The sequence below is a fragment of the Cricetulus griseus genome, chromosome 5, assembly GCF_003668045.3.
Source record: "Cricetulus griseus strain 17A/GY chromosome 5, alternate assembly CriGri-PICRH-1.0, whole genome shotgun sequence".
Lineage (NCBI taxonomy): Eukaryota > Metazoa > Chordata > Mammalia > Rodentia > Cricetidae > Cricetulus > Cricetulus griseus.
This window is the reverse complement of record NC_048598.1, coordinates 69,335,436-69,351,668: the sequence shown is the minus strand read 5'-3', so window position 1 is coordinate 69,351,668 and position 16,233 is coordinate 69,335,436. Positions and strand designations below refer to the sequence as shown.

General features: G+C 47.9%; 1 long non-coding RNA gene across 1 annotated transcript; it reads left to right on the top strand.

Annotated features, from left to right (window-relative positions):
* Window positions 1–2,377: 2,377 nt before the first annotated feature.
* LOC103159982 lies at window positions 2,378–15,341 on the top strand. Its single transcript, XR_003485758.2, has 3 exons — window positions 2,378–2,644; window positions 12,467–12,534; window positions 13,712–15,341. It is a non-coding gene; the product is annotated as an uncharacterized LOC103159982 (long non-coding RNA).
* The last annotated feature ends 892 nt before the right edge of the window (window positions 15,342–16,233 follow it).

The window sequence follows — 16,233 nt, the reverse complement described above, 5'->3', positions numbered from 1 at the left end:
ACTGGGATGATTCTCAGGTCACAGACTTGCTGTGGCCCACAGTTACTCTCCAGCAGAAGTGGAGGCCAGGCTGAAGCAGGATACAGGGAACTATCTTGAGGACATGAAAGGGGAAAAGGCTACTCCCCCTGGAGTTTGGCCAAAGGCCCTTGCCAACAGCAAGCAAGAACTCCAGCACAGTGAGCTGGTTGGTTCTTTCTCCCATCCCAGCCATGAGCCCACCACTGTCTAGGCATCCCCTCATTTATAGGAGAAGGTCATATCCTAACCCCTTTGCAGTTTCAGGGGTTTCTGTTGTTTTTGTTTTATCAGATTATAGCTCCATTCAAGGCATCTCTAGAACCACTTCATCTCACTCATCAAAAGAAGCATTCTCAGCCACTTGAAAACCACCAAGACAGTATATAAGTGGCTAATGCTGGCAAACTTCATTGTGACTGTCCCCGGAAGAGCCCACATACACACCCCTCGCCATGTCTCACTATCTTCTTGAGTACCTTTCTTTCTAAATATTTTTCAAGTTAAAATTTGTTTTTTAAAAATTATTATTGTGTACGTATATGATGTGTGTGGAGGGGGCATGTAGAGGTCAGAGGTCTTTGAGCCCATTCTTGTCTCCACCTTTATGTGATTTCCAAGAATCAAACTCAAGTCTGCAGGCTTGTGCCACAAGAGCCTTTACCCACTGAGCCATCTTGTCAGGCCCTCTTTCTAAGTATCTTTTTAAAAAAAGGCTCCAATTCTGCTTCATCATACTGGCTAATCCTCAAATTCTTTTTGGCTTCAAAGCCCTGGATTTCCATTTGGCCTGAACTGAAAGGTTAGGGGAACTTCTCAAGCTGCTTAAGGTGGTAGCGAGAAGCATTGTCTCTGTCTTCTCAACACAGTAAGCCTGCAGTGAGCACCAGGACCACAGCCTTCCTGCCTCCCCACCCCATGTTTCTCTCCTAACACAGCACAGCATCCATGTGAGAGACCCACTCCCATCCCAGAGAGCACAGAAACTCAGGCTTCCTGACATAGCATCTGCCTAGGTCCATTGGTTGCAAGGCCCAGGACATAAAGGCCACCATGTTGTCCTGTGCCTGTGCGAGCCACAGGGCAGGTGCAGGGGTCCTGGCATAGAAATAGCTGATAAACACATTCTCAAGGAGTCCAGGTAGAGGAGAAAAGACACAAGCTTAGAAGACATAGAACTGCAACAGGGACAGATGGGATCACTTGCAGAGGGCTGGGGCTGGGCAGCCCAATGAGCATAACAGTAGGGTCCCAAAGTAGAGGCCAATTGGAGGCATGCGTACTATCATGAGGGTGTGAGCCCTTGTCCCATTTGTCTTCCAGAGTGGCCAAATCTTCTTTGCTTGGTTGGTTTTTAAATTTTTTATTTTATTTGGTGTGTGTGTGTGTGTGTGTGTGTGTGTGTGTGTGTGTGTGTATGAGCGCGCTTGAGCAAGCCAAGTCATGGCATATGTTGGTCAGAGGATAACCTTTGGGAGTCAATTCTCTCCCTCACCATGGGTTCCAGGTACCAAATTCAAGTTGTTAGCTATGCTTGGCTGGCACACTTTTACCCACTGAGCCATCTTGCCAGTTCAAGCTCATTGTATAACTGAGGCTGACCTTGAACTCAAGATCCTCCTGCCTCTACCGGGTAGCCACGTCTTCAGATTTACACCCCCTCCAAAAAAAGCCAAAATTGTGCTCTTTCTGTTTCTGTCATTATTTTTATTGTATGTGTATGGTTGTTTTGCCTGTGCTTATGTCTGTGTACCACGAAGCTGCTGGGTGCCCACAAAGACTAGAAGAGGGCATCAGGCTCCCTAGAACCACCATGTAGGTTCTGGGAATTGAACCCAGGTCCTCTAGAAGAGTAGTCAATTGTCTTAATTGCTGACCCATCTCTCCAGGCTGTCTTCCTCTTCTTTCTAAGGGCATTGACCCTATGGGATTAGGGCCTCGCCCTTCTGATCTCATTTAGCCCCAATTACTTCCTTAAAGACTCTACTTCAAAGTCAAAAGTTAGAGCTTCAACTGGGCTTTGAGGGAGGTATAATTTAGTCACAGAGCAGAAGTGCCTGCAATTGGCTTTCTAGAGTCAGGTGTGTGTGTATGCATGCAGGTGCTTGTGTGTGTATTCATGCGTGCATGCATGTGTCTGTGTGTATGTGGGAGGGTACATGCATGAGAGAGAGCACTTCTGGTTTTTTAGTCACCATCTTGAGGCTGAACAAGTGTCCCTGCAGGCTAGATCAAGTCCTCAGGCCACCCCTGTCCTCCCTGCAGTACAGACACACCCAGTAACCAACTACTGTGATTCAGAAGGTGGTGACTAGCCTGAGGCAGAATCTCAAGCCCAGGCTTATGGCCAGTGGGGACTTCCCATTGCCATGCTTGGTCAAATTCTCTAATCCAGGTCCTTTGCCACCGGCATCGCAATTCTTGCATGATGCCTCAGAGATAGGTGTGGTGACCTTTCCCTGTGGCTGAAAGGCGGTGGCTCAGAGAGGCTGGGTCAAGAGAAGCTGAGGCACTTGAAATGGGATGTGGACTTGAAATGGGACTCAGAGCAGGACAGTCATTTCCCTTAAACTGTTCCAGAGTGAGCACCGGTGAGCCCAGCTCCATTCCAAGGACTCATGCGCTGGTTAGTATTATCAATTTTCCAGGATCCATAGTCACCTGGTCACAGTTTCAGAAGTTCCTGTCCTTGGTTGCTTGGCTCTGTTGCTTTGAATTTGTGGTGACTGGGACATCAGGGTGGGGAGGTGTGGTAGAGGACTCCTTTCCCGGTCATAGTGGAGAAGAGTGTTGGGAGGAAAGGGACAGCATCCACTTCAAGCGCTCACCTTCAACAGCCTAACTTCCTCCCACTTGGCTCCACCTGTGTGTGTGTGTGTGTGTGTGTGTGTGTGTGTGTGTGTGCGCGCGCGCGCTCGCTCGAGTGCACGCATGTGCTCTTGTCTGTATGTGTACCATGTGAATGCATGTGCCCACAGAGGCTGGAAGAGGGCGTCAGATTCCTGGGGTAAGAGTTGCAGGTCTTTGTGAGCTGCCTGATGTAGGTGCTGGGAACTGAGCACCAATACCCTTAACTGCTGCCATTTCTCTATCCCTAGTGCTCAGGGTTTTTTTTTTGTTGTTGTTTTGTTTTTGTTGTTGTTGTTTTTTTTTAATATGTGTGCTAGGAATTTGAACTCAGGTCCCCATTCTCGCAGAACCAGAACTCATAACCACAAAGCCATCTCTCCAGCTCCAATCTCACTTCTTAAAGTTTTGTAGGTTGGTTGGCTAAAGTGCTTAGCTTGCAAGCACAAGAACAGGAGTTTGATTTCGAGAATCCATGTTTTTAAAAAAGCCAAGTATAGTGCCCCAGCCCAGGTAGGCAGGGGCTCACAGGCCAGCAGCTTAGCAAGCTGATGAATTCCAGGCATAGTGATTGGCATCTACAAAAACAACAGCAGAGGTTGTCTTCCACACATGTCTGCTCACACGGCTACGTGTACACACTTGCATCTGCACACACGCAGGCCTACCACCTTCCAAAACTTGATACTGGGAACCAAGTTCTCAATAGCAGGTCTTTCAGAGACCCTCTAGAGTCAAACACCATCAACCTCCCCCACACTGGAAACTACTCATTCTGACTGTCTTGCTAAAATTCTATTTGTCTTCATTTATTGCCAGTGTTCAAAGTCCCTGGATCTAACTTTCAAAACAAAGGAAGACAAGGAACTCCTCTTTAACAAGCTTGGGTAGAACCTGGTGTCATCATTTTGTGCAGCGTGCCCCCGTGGGCACGCACAAGGCTCCTGGTTCTTGGAGCCCACAGAGCTCACATCCTGTTTTCTGCGATGGATAGGTTGTGAGGAAAAACCTCTAGGAGTCTGGCTGCTGGGTCAGGGTGAAGAGCAGGCCGACCTGACTCCTAGCTAACTGGGGCACAGAGCTCTCCCACAGGGGCCTGAACAGCCTCCAAACAAATCATATTTATAGGGTACCTGTCACCCCATAAATGCCCTTTGAATCCAAGATGTGCTTAAAGCTGATAGTTTGCCTCCTCTCGCAGTCAACAGATCCTCAAGTATCATCGTCATCATCACTATGCTTGTTACGTTTGAGTAATGGTGATACAGAGAGAGCCAGCTGGGCTGGGTCTCCTGTGAGCACCCAGGCTTTACATCTGATAGTACATCCATAGCCATAAACTAAACCATATGCTGAGCTGCCTTCTGAATGAGGGAGGCTGAAACAAGACCAAGGCTGGGCCCTCTCAAAATTTTATTAATTATCACTATTATTATGTGGTATGTATGTGTATGGTGTGTGTGTGTGTGTGTGTGTGTGTGTGTGTGTGTGTGTGTGATGTGTGATGTGTGTGTGAGCATGTGTGGAAAGTCTAGGACAACTTTGTGGAACCAATTCTGTCCTTCCATTTTTATATGAGTTCCAGGGATTGAGCTCAGGTCACCAGGCTTGCACGGCAAACTCCTTTCCCTGCTGAGTCATCCCAGTACTCCCCAGTCACCTTTTGAGTCAGAATCCCATGCAGCCCAGGCTGGCCTTGAACTCCCTATGGAGTTGAGGATGACCTGATCCTCTTTCCACCTCTACCTCCTGAGTGCTCTGCTCACAGTCACACCATCACACCTGGTACTAGGTTGGGATGGAATCCAGGACATTGTGCATGCTAGGCAAGCACTCTGCCAACTGCACTATGTCCCCAGCCCCTTGGCTGTCTGTTGTCACAGCTGTAGCCAGCATGCTGATTGGGGCTCTCTACCATGCTGCCTGAGCTTCTGGAGTTTGCCTGGCCCCTAGGGACTCTCACTTCACACATCTGACTCTACTAAACAGGAGCAGCTAGTGGAGAAAGGGCACAATCTGAAGTTTAACTTTGTCACATGGCCACAGTACACCCAGCTTCTAGGAGTCTGGGTGATGTGGTCTCTTTGGATGACATCAGCCAAACTGAATATTGGAAGAAGAAACTAAACACTGGGGCAACAGGCAGGCCCAGGTGAATGGATGGGAGACATTCAGCAAGAGACACCATACTCCCAGGAGGCAGCAGGGTGTTGTAGTACAGAACTGGAGCTAGTGGGAAGAGCTAGGAGGCGGAGGAACAATGTGTGTCCTGGGGTCTTAGATGAAAATCAAAGTGATAGCCGGATAAGGGAAAAGCTGGCATGACTGGAGCTGAGTGGGCAGACAGGCAGGATCAGGTCAGGTAGGGCATACACCTGAGGCAGGCAAAGAAAACTCTCTTCACAGAAGGGTTTGGTGGCCGATGGCAGCTGTGGTTTCAGCCCATCTACTTTAATTTTTTTACATTTATTATTTATGCATGTATGTGGGCACTCAGGAGCCTTGGTGTGTCAGTGGAGGTCAGAGGATGACTTTTGGGAGTCAGTTTTCTTTCCCCCATGTGGTTTCCAGGGCTCCAAGTCAGGTCATCAGGCTTACTAACAAGCACCGTTCCCTGCTGAACCATCTCACCAGCTTCAGCCAGGTTTGCTTGGGAGTCTCTGGGGCTCAGGAGAGGTTAGGAGTGCACAGTGGAGGCAAGGGGAGCAGAGAGTGGACTCAAAGCTTTGTAGACTTGACCTCATGCCTGTCACTCTGCATGGGGTGTTCTGCTCAACCCCAACGGCAGGTTGGGGAGGTAGGACCTAGTGAGGGGAAAGGGGGCTTTGCCTGCTTTGTGTGGACCTTGAAGGGCATTGGCAGAGCCCAGACTGGCTCTCTGGGAAGGTAGGGCTGATGTCATTGTGTTAACTGGCGACACCTGGCTCCTGAGAGCTACCTGTCTTCAGTCACTGAAGAGAAATACATTTGCTGTGAATTTCATTTGTGTGTGTGTGTGTGTGTAGGGGTATGTAGGGGTGTGTGTGTATGTGTGTGTATGTAGGTATGTGTGTGTATATGTCTGTCTGTAGGTGTATATGTAGGCGTGTATAGGTTTGTATGTGTATGTAGGGGTGTGTGTGTATGTAGGAGTGTGTATATGTCTCTGTGTAGGTGTGTGTGTAGGTGTGTGTGTGTGTATATGTAGGGGTGTGTGTGTGTAGGGGTGAGTGTGTGTATGTAGGTATGTGTGTGTATGTAGGTGTGTGTATATGTCTGTCTGTGTGTAGGAGTGTGTGTAGGTGTGTATGTGTATGTAAGGGTGCGTGTGTGTGTGTGTGTGTGTGTGTGTGTGTGTGTGTGTGTGTGTAGTGAGGAGGCCAGAGGCTGATGTCAGGTGTTGTCCTCAGGATACCAGCCACCTTGTCTTCTATGACAGTGTTACTCACTGAACTGGAGCTTGCTGATTAGGCTAGACTAGTCAGCTAGGGAGCCACTAGGATCTTCCTGGCTACATCTCCCCAGTGCCTGGATTAAAGTGTGTCCCACCACACCCCACTATTTTATGAGGGTTCTGGGGTTTGAACTCAGGACTTCATGCTGCACTGAGCCATCTCCTTGTCCTCCACTAGTAACCTTCTAAAACCAGCCCATATCCACAGAGTCAAAGAGCATGCAGACTCACCATGGCCTGAGGGCTGGCCAATTTGATCCTGCTGTCTGCTCTCAACTGGTATTAGTGACACCAAGGGCAGATTAACACAGTGGCCAGGTACCCAACTTCATGCCACCCACTGGGCTCTGGCTAAAGCTGCCTGTCTCTCCCAGCATTTAGCTGCTCAGACCCTTCAGCTCCCCAAGCTCAAGGTATTGTGGTTCTGCAAGGGACACCACCGGCCCAGTGCAAGACACAGGAGAGGGCAGGACACAGACAGCCAGGAAAGTGGCATACAAAATCTCAGAGTGGGCTCAAGACTGGAGAACATAGGGCTCTGGGATGCTCATCATCTGAGGAGTCCATGCCACACTGCATAGGCAGAGTGCAGAGGAGGAAGCTCTGAACACACAGCACAAGAAGAAGCTGTGTCTGTGTCAGACAAGACTTTATTCCATACATCATGCCCTCATTTCTTAGTCCCTTCTCTTCCCTTCTGTGGCAGTTTGAATGAGAATGGCCTCATAGGCTCATGTATTTGAATGCTTGATTCCCAGTCAGTGGAACTGTTTGTTGATTAGGAAGTTTGGGCCTTGATAAAGGAGTCCATGCCGTTTCCAGTTAGTATTCTCCCTCCCTCCCTCCCTCCCTCCCTCCCTCCCTCCCTCCCTCCCTCCTCCCTCCCTCCTTCCCTCCTCCTCCCTCCCTCCCTGTACCTATGAATCAGGATGTAAGATCTCAGTTACTGCTCCAGTACCATGTCTGCCTGCCTTCTGCCACATTCTCCCTCATGACGGCCATAGACTCTAACCCTGTGGAGCTGCCAGTCCCAAATAAACTCTTTCTTCTCCATTTGCACTGATCTTGGTGTCTTTACACAGCAATAGAAAAGCAATTAAGACACCTTCCCTTCATCTCTTTTTCTCTTCCTTTTTTTCTTGAGAGTGTCTCTGTAGCTGAGGAGCTGAGCATGACCTTGAACTTCTTATCCTCCTGTCTCTGCCTTCCGGGTAACCTATACCACTATTCCTGGCTTAAATGGCTTTGGGGATTAGAATCCAGGGCATGCTAGGGAAGTGCTCTACCCAGTAGAGCTACATCTCCAGCCCCTTGAGTTTTTCTTGTACATACTTATTTGTTGCATTGGCCACCAAGTCCTGGGCGTCAGCTGGATACCAAACTGTGCTAGGCATTGGATTCAGGCAGCAGTCGTGGTGGAGAGGAGAAGAGAGCTTGCCCCTGAAGTTAGCCCATTAACGAGCAGGCGTAGGGTAAGTGGAGAGGACATCTCAGAAGGGATGCACCTTCACGCACACAACACCAGGCAGGGTAGGCAACATCAAAGGAGCAGCTGTGGCAGCAAAGCATTGCTTGATTCTGGAAAATCCCAGCACCACTCGAGGGACTCTGATATCCAAAGACCTAAGAGACTCACTGATGCTCCTTCCAACTGCCCCTCTACATCTTGGATCCTCACAGAGCAAGATGGTGACAAGAGCCATCATACCCATGTGACAAGTAGAAGGATGAGTAGAAAAGCAAAAAAGAGATAGCCAAATGTGTGTTCAGAAAACTGTGTGTGGGAACAGGGAGGTGATTGGCTTTGTGAGATGCTTGTGCTCAATTCCCAGAACCCCTTAGAAAAGAAAAGAGAAGACAAAAAAAAGGCTGGGCATAATGGCTTAGTGGAGAGAGATCCCTGGGACTCCCTGAGTAGCTAGCCTAGCTGAACTGGGTGGGGCCCAGGTCCTAAAAAAAAAAAAAAAAAAAAAAAAAAAAAAAAAAAAAAAAAAAAAAAAAAGGAAGGTGGAAGGCTCCTGAAGAAGATGCCCTGGGTGACCTCTGATCTCCACATTCATCACACATGCATGCACCCACTCACACAGGAACAGGCAAACATGCACACACACACACACACACACACACACACACACAGAGTCACACACAAGGCTGAGCACTAGAATTGCAGCTAAGACTACAAACATCTGCTCACTAACCAGCAAAGCCAAGGCTTTCATAGCCTCAGGGCAGCCGAGGCTAGGATTGCTGTCCTCTTAGCTCCCCACCTTAGTTTTTCCGGCTATAAATGGTAGCTGTCAGGGCTGCCTGGGAGATTTTAAGCAGGAGTGAATGCTAACTTCACTGAGGAGTGACATTGTCTCCTGATTATCTGATTTAAGTGATCCTAGAACTATTACTCCCAGCCACAGACCAGGGCAGAGGTCTTGTTGCCAGTCCTCATGTTGCACAGTCTTCCAAGGCTGCAGGGCCCCAAGGACCCAAGGCAGTTCAGCCTGGCTTCCGGTCACAAGACCTGCCCTCAACCTGGGAGGTGGCTCTGGGCTTAGTGGGGCCACAAGGGTGGCTTTGTGCCTATCTGATTTTCATTTCCCCAGAAAAAACACGCGGCGGGGGCCATGACCTCATAGCATAGAAAATACCTCAACTCCTGGCCCCTGTATGGGGTTCTCCAATGAGGTGATTTACTTTGTTTTGCATATTAATTGTTCTAAATGTCACCCTCTCTGGGATCAATTAAGCCTTCTAGTGCTGGGAGGATGTGGGAGGCTGGTATCGGCCAAGAGGCGGACACCCCCTCAGGGCCATAGGGTCGTCTAAGATGCCTGCACCCTGGCATCACAACAGCACACTTTGGGACAGGCCCAAGGCAGGCCTGCCAACGTGGGCAGGTAGACTGGGCTGACAATCTGTCTTTCTATCCTCAACCTCTTTTTTTAAAAGATTGACTTCCATGTAGCCCAGGATGGCCTCCAACTGTATTGCACTTATCCTTCGTCTTTCACTTTCCCAGTACTGGAATTATAGGTTCAGGGCACCACTGTAGGGGAAGCTGTAGCCACGCCTACTTAGGGGCTGGCTACAGGTGTGCCTGACCACGCTTGTGAGGGCGTGGTCAGAGTGATGTAGTGTGAGGGCGTGGTCAGAGTGATGTAGTGTGACTGCGTTTGCGCTTTCGGTTTCTCTTTTTGACTTGCATACAGGCTGCTGCCACGACGGCTAGCTAGGTGGCTCTGCAAGTAAGGCTTTCCCTATTAAATACCCTTATATTTCTACCTGACTCCGTATTGGTAATTTTCCACTATACACCACACCAGGTTTATGCAGCTTCTAGAAGAATCTAGAATCCAGGGCTTTGTGTGTGCTAGGCAAGCATGCTACACACCCCCAGCCCTCAAACTGACTTCTTTTATTTTTAAGACAGAGCCTCATGTCCGGGCCTTGAACTTGCTCTGTAGCTGAGGATAATCCTGAACTTCAGATTCCATTGCTTCTGCTGTCCCCCTCCCAAGAGCTGGGATTCTGGGGGTGTACCACCATACCTGGCTTATGCAGTGTTGGGCAAGTACTCTAACCACTGACCTACATTCCCAGGTTGCCCTTTTGATCATCTGTTTCCAATGAGGCCAACCTGTGCAGTCTGTCCTTCCCAGGTAGAGGCTTTGCCGAGTCTCTTTGGCCACTGCTGCCTGGGCAGTTGGCCTTCCTTACCGCCACGGCTGGGTGTGGAGATAGAAATGCTGGTGACACAAGCTGCAAAGCCATGATCTGCAGAACATTCCCATTGTCCTCACCAGCACAGCACAGGCCCTTCATTCTACCCCAGCCTGTTGTGAGCACCTCCTTGAGCTCACCTTGCAACATTCACACACATGCACACTTCCACCCCTGACTACACACCAAGGAAACTCTCAGTAGTCCCCTTGACACAGAGGGTCTTGTCCTCCACCCACCAGCCACATTTTTACAAGTTCTATGGGGTTCAATGATCCAGTGTCATGGGCACAGCCTTCCATTTGTTCCCCTACAGATGTCCCCAACTCTCCTGCTGGTTGTCCTTATGTCATTTTCCACACAGGGGCTACCGTTGTGTGTGTGTGTGTGTGTGTGTGTGTGTGTGTGTGTGTGTGTGTGCGTGTGCACATGCCTGTGTGTCTTACGTGCATACCTGTACAAGGCATGCATATCCATTCTTGTGCTTGGAAGCCAGAGGCGGATATCTAGCCTCCTGCGCTATCACTCTATTTCCCTGAGACAGTCTCTCACTGGGCCTGGAGCTAGGCTGGCAGCCAGCAAGATCTAGCAATCCTCTGGTCTCCACCTCGCCCACCCCTAGCATGGGGATTACAGGTGTACCTGCCTCCACACTGGGCTTTTTCTGTTGCTGCTGAAACTTGAACTTGGATGCCCCATGCTTTCATAGCAAGTGCTCTTACCCACTGAGCCATCTTCTCAGTCCCTGAGCAGCATCTTAAAGGACCAGATCTAGTTTGGACTCTTCAGCTCCTCCACCCCAGCATCTTCAAAGAGTCCCCTTTTGCACATTCTGTGACCTGCAGAGGACCTTGGGGTTCTGTATTAGTCACTTTCCTATTGCTGTGAAGAGACATCATGACCCCTGCAACTTACAGAATTATTTACTGAGACTTACAGTTCCAGGTTAGGGCCTATGACCATCATGGCTAGGGGCATGACAGGGGCAGGGTTGTATGGCTCTGAGGCAATAGCTGAGAGCTATCTTGTTCTACAAGCACACGGCAGAGAGAGATTATTGGAAATGGCACCCCAACCTCAAAGCCCACCCCCAGTGACACACCTCCCCCAACAAGGCCACACCTCCTAATCCTTCCCAAACAGTTCTATAACATACGAGCCCATGAGGGTGGTTCTCATTCAAGCCACCACAAATACCATAGGAAACTGGCTTTGTACAGGCACATTTCAAACCTCTTACACTAGCGTGGTAGCACATGCCTTTAAGCCCAGTACTCAGGAGGTAGAAGCAGGTGGTCCCTGTGAATTCTTTTAACCCTGTTTCTCTAGTTCCAGGTCAGTCAGGGTCACACAGCAAGACTATCTCAAAACAACAACAAAACCAACTCTCTCAGAGGAGCATACTTGGGAGGAAACTGGAAGCAAAGCGTGCTAGGAGGGTGGTCAGTAGAGTCAGAAACAAAGACCAAGGCAGAAAAGTTGCTGGCTGGTTCTTAGCTGCCTCAAGGCCTCTGGGGGTTGGTATGCAAGACCCACACAGAGTTGGGCCAGAGGGGTGGGAGGATGGAGGCCATGGCTCCAGAGGAGGCATCTGGATTTTCAGCCGGCGCAGGCCTGCCTGCTCAAGCTTCCTTGGTCACAGGCAAGCGACTCCCATATGCATGAACGCATGAGTGAAGAGCTTTCTTAGCCCCCTTGCCAGCAGTTCCTTTGCCCACCCTGACACTTGCATGCTGCCATCTGTCCCCAAGCCCAAAATTCCCTCAAGGCCAAGCCACTCCCTTCTACACCCTCTGCCGCAACTCCTTACCTGGGTAACACAAATCTGTCCTCTTCCCATGGCCTGAAGCTGCAGCTTCACCCCCCACCCCACCCCCATGACTCTGGACTCATGGCCACCACTCCCCTTCACCTGTCTGAGGACCTGGGGATCCAAGAGGACTGCCTGGTGGTGAGCCAGTCCTCAGGGCTCCAAGGGGCAATGCCTCTGTTGGTTGTTCCCTGAAGGAATAGGGACCCAGAGTCACCAAATTTTTTTAGACATTTCAGAGAAGGCCTGAATTCCAGATTTTTTTATGTGAAAGTTCTCAGTTTCAAAATATTGGATCAAAACCAAAAACTTCTTAACACTGGCAGAAGCCAGAGAAGTTACATGTGACGAATGTGGTCTAAGCCCTGCTGATTATGGCAGCCTTGTGATGGGACCCACTACTTGACCCAACCAACCAACCCTCCACCCATCCAGCACTTCATCTATGGTCCACAGGATATGGTGAGTGCTTGCTGCTGAGCCTGAAGTGGGAATAAAGGCCATTAGATGCAGGGCTGGCTGCCACTGCCTCTGCTTTCTCCTGATGCTTTAAGGGCTTCATGGTTTCCTTTAAACCTTTGATTCATGTCGATTTATTTTGGTATAACATGTGAAGTGAGGTTCTAAATTAATTTCTTTTACAGATGGGCAGCCAATTGTCCCAATACTAAATGTGGAGAAATCCTGTTTCAAATGCCAACTGGATCATATGGTAACTTCCTATATATATTGGATGACTTCCAGTAATTTCTAAATTATATGGCTATTCATATACTTCCTCTATAGTTCCAATTATTTCAGCTTTATAATAGGTTTAAAATCTGTGTAAATAATGGAGAGGGTTCTCCTTGCTCCCTGCATTGCTGTTTTCAAACTTTTCCTGGATATGTGTGTTTTTCCATGTCACCCTTTCTAGTTCAGTGAGAGCCGTGTAGCTATTGTTCAGTGCGGTTGTGTTGATGTAGAGCTTCATTTAGGGAGAACTGGCATTCTCCTAATGTTGTCACTTTACCCATGGGTATATAAGCTCACATTTGTGCTCTTCAGTAGTATGTAAAAGATTGCTTCCCATGGATTTTGGCACATCTTCAAGGAATTTATTTCTGGGGCTGGGAAGATGGCTCAGCTGGTAAAGTGCTGCCCCTGCAAGCATGTGGCCCTGAGTTCAACCCCTAGCTTTCATTTAGAAAAACAAGCTCAGTGTGGTGAGTGCTTGCAATCCCCAAACTGGGGAGCAGAGGCAGGGGGATCCCTGGGACTGGGCAGCCAGCCAGCCCAGCTCAATTGGCAAGTTCCAGCCTTGTAAGAGACTCTGCCTCAAAAAACAAGGTGGACAGTTCCTGAGGGGTGATGCTCACATGTGCACTCCCACAGGCACCCACGTGAACAAGCACATACACATGCATATATACACACAAATGAAAATTTTAAAGTAAAAGACTTTCTTTACACTGACTTTACATTTTTTTTAAAAAAGTTTTTCTCTAGGTTGTTTTTATAAATGGGCTATTTTATCCATTACAGAATAGCTTTGGTTTGCCTCTGAAGTCTTTGAAGGCCAAGCAGTACTTGTTTTGTACAGAGTTGTCTTATGAAATTCTTTTGTCATTTTCAATCTTTTCCCCCAGTTAAGTCTTGTGCGGTTTTAGGTAAATGAGCAAATAACTCTCAAACAGTGAAAGGTTGCTCTCTGTTTTCCAACACAGTATCTCGGTCTAGCTTTATCATACAAGACCCAGAACGATAGTGATAATGATGACCTTGACTCCAAGACAAAATATATAAACGGCAACTTGTGTAATGATACATTCATCTAGTCTAATCTAACTTATTAAACTCTTTTCCTGAGGATACATTCTGAGCTTTTGAAGACACTTTTTTTTTTTTAGATTGTGAGAGATAAAGAGAAGATCCCAGAAGCCTTGAGAAACCAAAAAAGTCATGCAACAGAGGATCAAGACTTGGGATGGCACTGGGCTACTTCTCATCAACCCAGAATGCCACATGCCAATAAGAACTGCCTTCAGAATGTGGAGTGGAGATGATTTCCAAACGAGATTTATACAGCCAGCCAAACTGTCAATCAAGGATCCAAAAACTGAACTTCCCATATGCAGTTTTCAAGGAAGCTACTGGCATGTATATTATAACTAAAAGAAGACAGTAAACCAAGCAGGAGGGTGGCTTCGGATCCAAGCACCAAAGAAGAAGTGTGGAAGAGAGGTTAAGGGGTTTCCTGGGATAATGGTGGAGGGAAATTTCAGAATATCTACCATGCAGACATCTAGGAGGGTGTTTGGTTTGGGTCAGGGCAAGAGGACAAAGGGTGTTAAGAAAAAAAAATAGAAGTGATAGGTTACCAAAAGAATCTGATTGCATTACTAGAGATTTTAAAACTGTGTACATGTTTGTGGGAAGAATTAGTAGTGTGGCTTTAAAATGTAAGTAAAAAACAGAGACAATTACCAACACCAGGGAAAACAAAAAGCTGCACAGTTCAGCAACTACACCTGTAACCCCTCATACAATGGTTAATATTTATGTTATCGACTTGACAAGGTCTGTAATTGCCCAGGACATAAGCCTCTGTGCACACCTGTGAAATGTTATCTACATTAACTTCTGGGCATGTTATAAGGGATTTTCTTGGTTAGGCTAGTTGAGGTGGGAAAATCTGGCCTAAATGTGGGTGGTACCATTCCCTGGGCTGAGATCCTGGACTTTAGACCCGGAGAAAGGGAGTTGAACACCAAGCATTCATTTCTTTGCTTCCTGACTGTGGGTGACCACCTCACTGTGGTGGTGATACCCTTGAACTGTGAGTCAAGACAAACCTTCCTCCCTTAAGTTGCTTTGGTCACTAGGAAAGGAAACCAAGAGACTTTGTTTAGCTGTCAGTAACGTGTAGGTGATCAGGTAGCAGTGGACTCTGAGTTAGCATCTGCAGTGGGTTACGTAGGGAGGGGAAGTGTGTGTCTCTGTGTGGTGGCTTCTGTGGAACTAGCAGTCTTCCATAAGAGGAGGCCAACAAATTGTATGCGAAATCAGAAAAAGATGGCATTTAGAAATATGAAAGGAAATGTCAGAGGAACGATGAGAGGACTTGAAGTCATCTCCTCCAAGGAGAGGTGGGGCTGTTGCTTTTCATTATTGGTTTCATGCAACGATTTGACTTTTACAGTCTCATAACAAACTATTGATCAAAATGGAAATTTAATTTAAAAATGCCCGTGTATTTATGACCTAACTCAGCTTTTGAACCTCTCCTGCTGCTCAGGAAATGAGCTGACCAGAATTTTGAAGATCAAGGGTACAGTCTCTCAGCTCTGTAAATTGCTAGCTGTGTGGCCCCAAGGCCAGTTGCTCAGTCTCTCAGAGTCTCCATTTATTCAACTGAGAAGCAGGGGTAATTCCAGTATCTTCTTCATAGGGCAACTCAAAAGATGACATAAGCTCATGCCTGGACCTGATACTCAGGATTGTACACTAAAGGATGCCTGTTGGTGTCATCTTTCTGGGTTTTGTTCTTTCTGTTTCTTTTGGTGTGTGTGTGTGTGTGTGTGTGTGTGTGTGTGTGTGTGTGTGTGTTTGTTTGTGCATGAGTGTGCATGTGCATGTGTGTGCATGTTTTGGCACTTGTGTAGAGGTCAGAGGACAACCTTGGGTGTCAGTCTTTGCCTTCTACTTTGTTTGTTGATTTTTCCACTTCATCTACCAGGCTCTCTGGCCTGCAAGCTTCTGGGGTTCTCCCGACTGCCTGCATCGCTCTCTCTGAAGGAGCATGGGGGTTGTGCATACGCACTTCTGAGCTTGGCTCTCGATGGTTGCTGTTTTCATTCCATCCAGCTCAATTCCTAAGGGAATAACTGTGGACAAGTTCTCTGAGCTTTGCCCTTAAAACATGAAGTATTTTGCACTGCTGAGCAGATAAATGAGGTAGAGATGCAGAATATCCAGGACATAGCACCTCATCTTCCTAGAACTCTGATTTTTCATCAGCAAAGAGAGAAACTCCTTCCAGGGTACCGTGTGCATTGATGGGATGATCCTGGGAGATTAGTGCTCTGGGTTGCATCTATTACTCAAAAAAGCAGTCAACCGAGGAAATTCTAAACTCATGGAATACACTGTAAGAAACATGGGAAAATCTAGAAACCCATGTCAACACATTTGTTACTTTTCTCATTCCTGCACCCAAGTACCTGTCAAGAAGCAGTCTGAGGGAGGCCGGGTTCAATTTGGCTCACGTTTTGAGGAGAAACAGTTTATTATGATGGGGGAGGGGAGGTAAGGTGATGGAACAATGGTGAGAGGAGGAAACTGCTTGCTACATTGCATTGACAGGAAGAGAGAGCTGTGAGCAGAGCACACAAAGCTACCACAAGTGACCCACTCCTCCAGTGAGCACTGC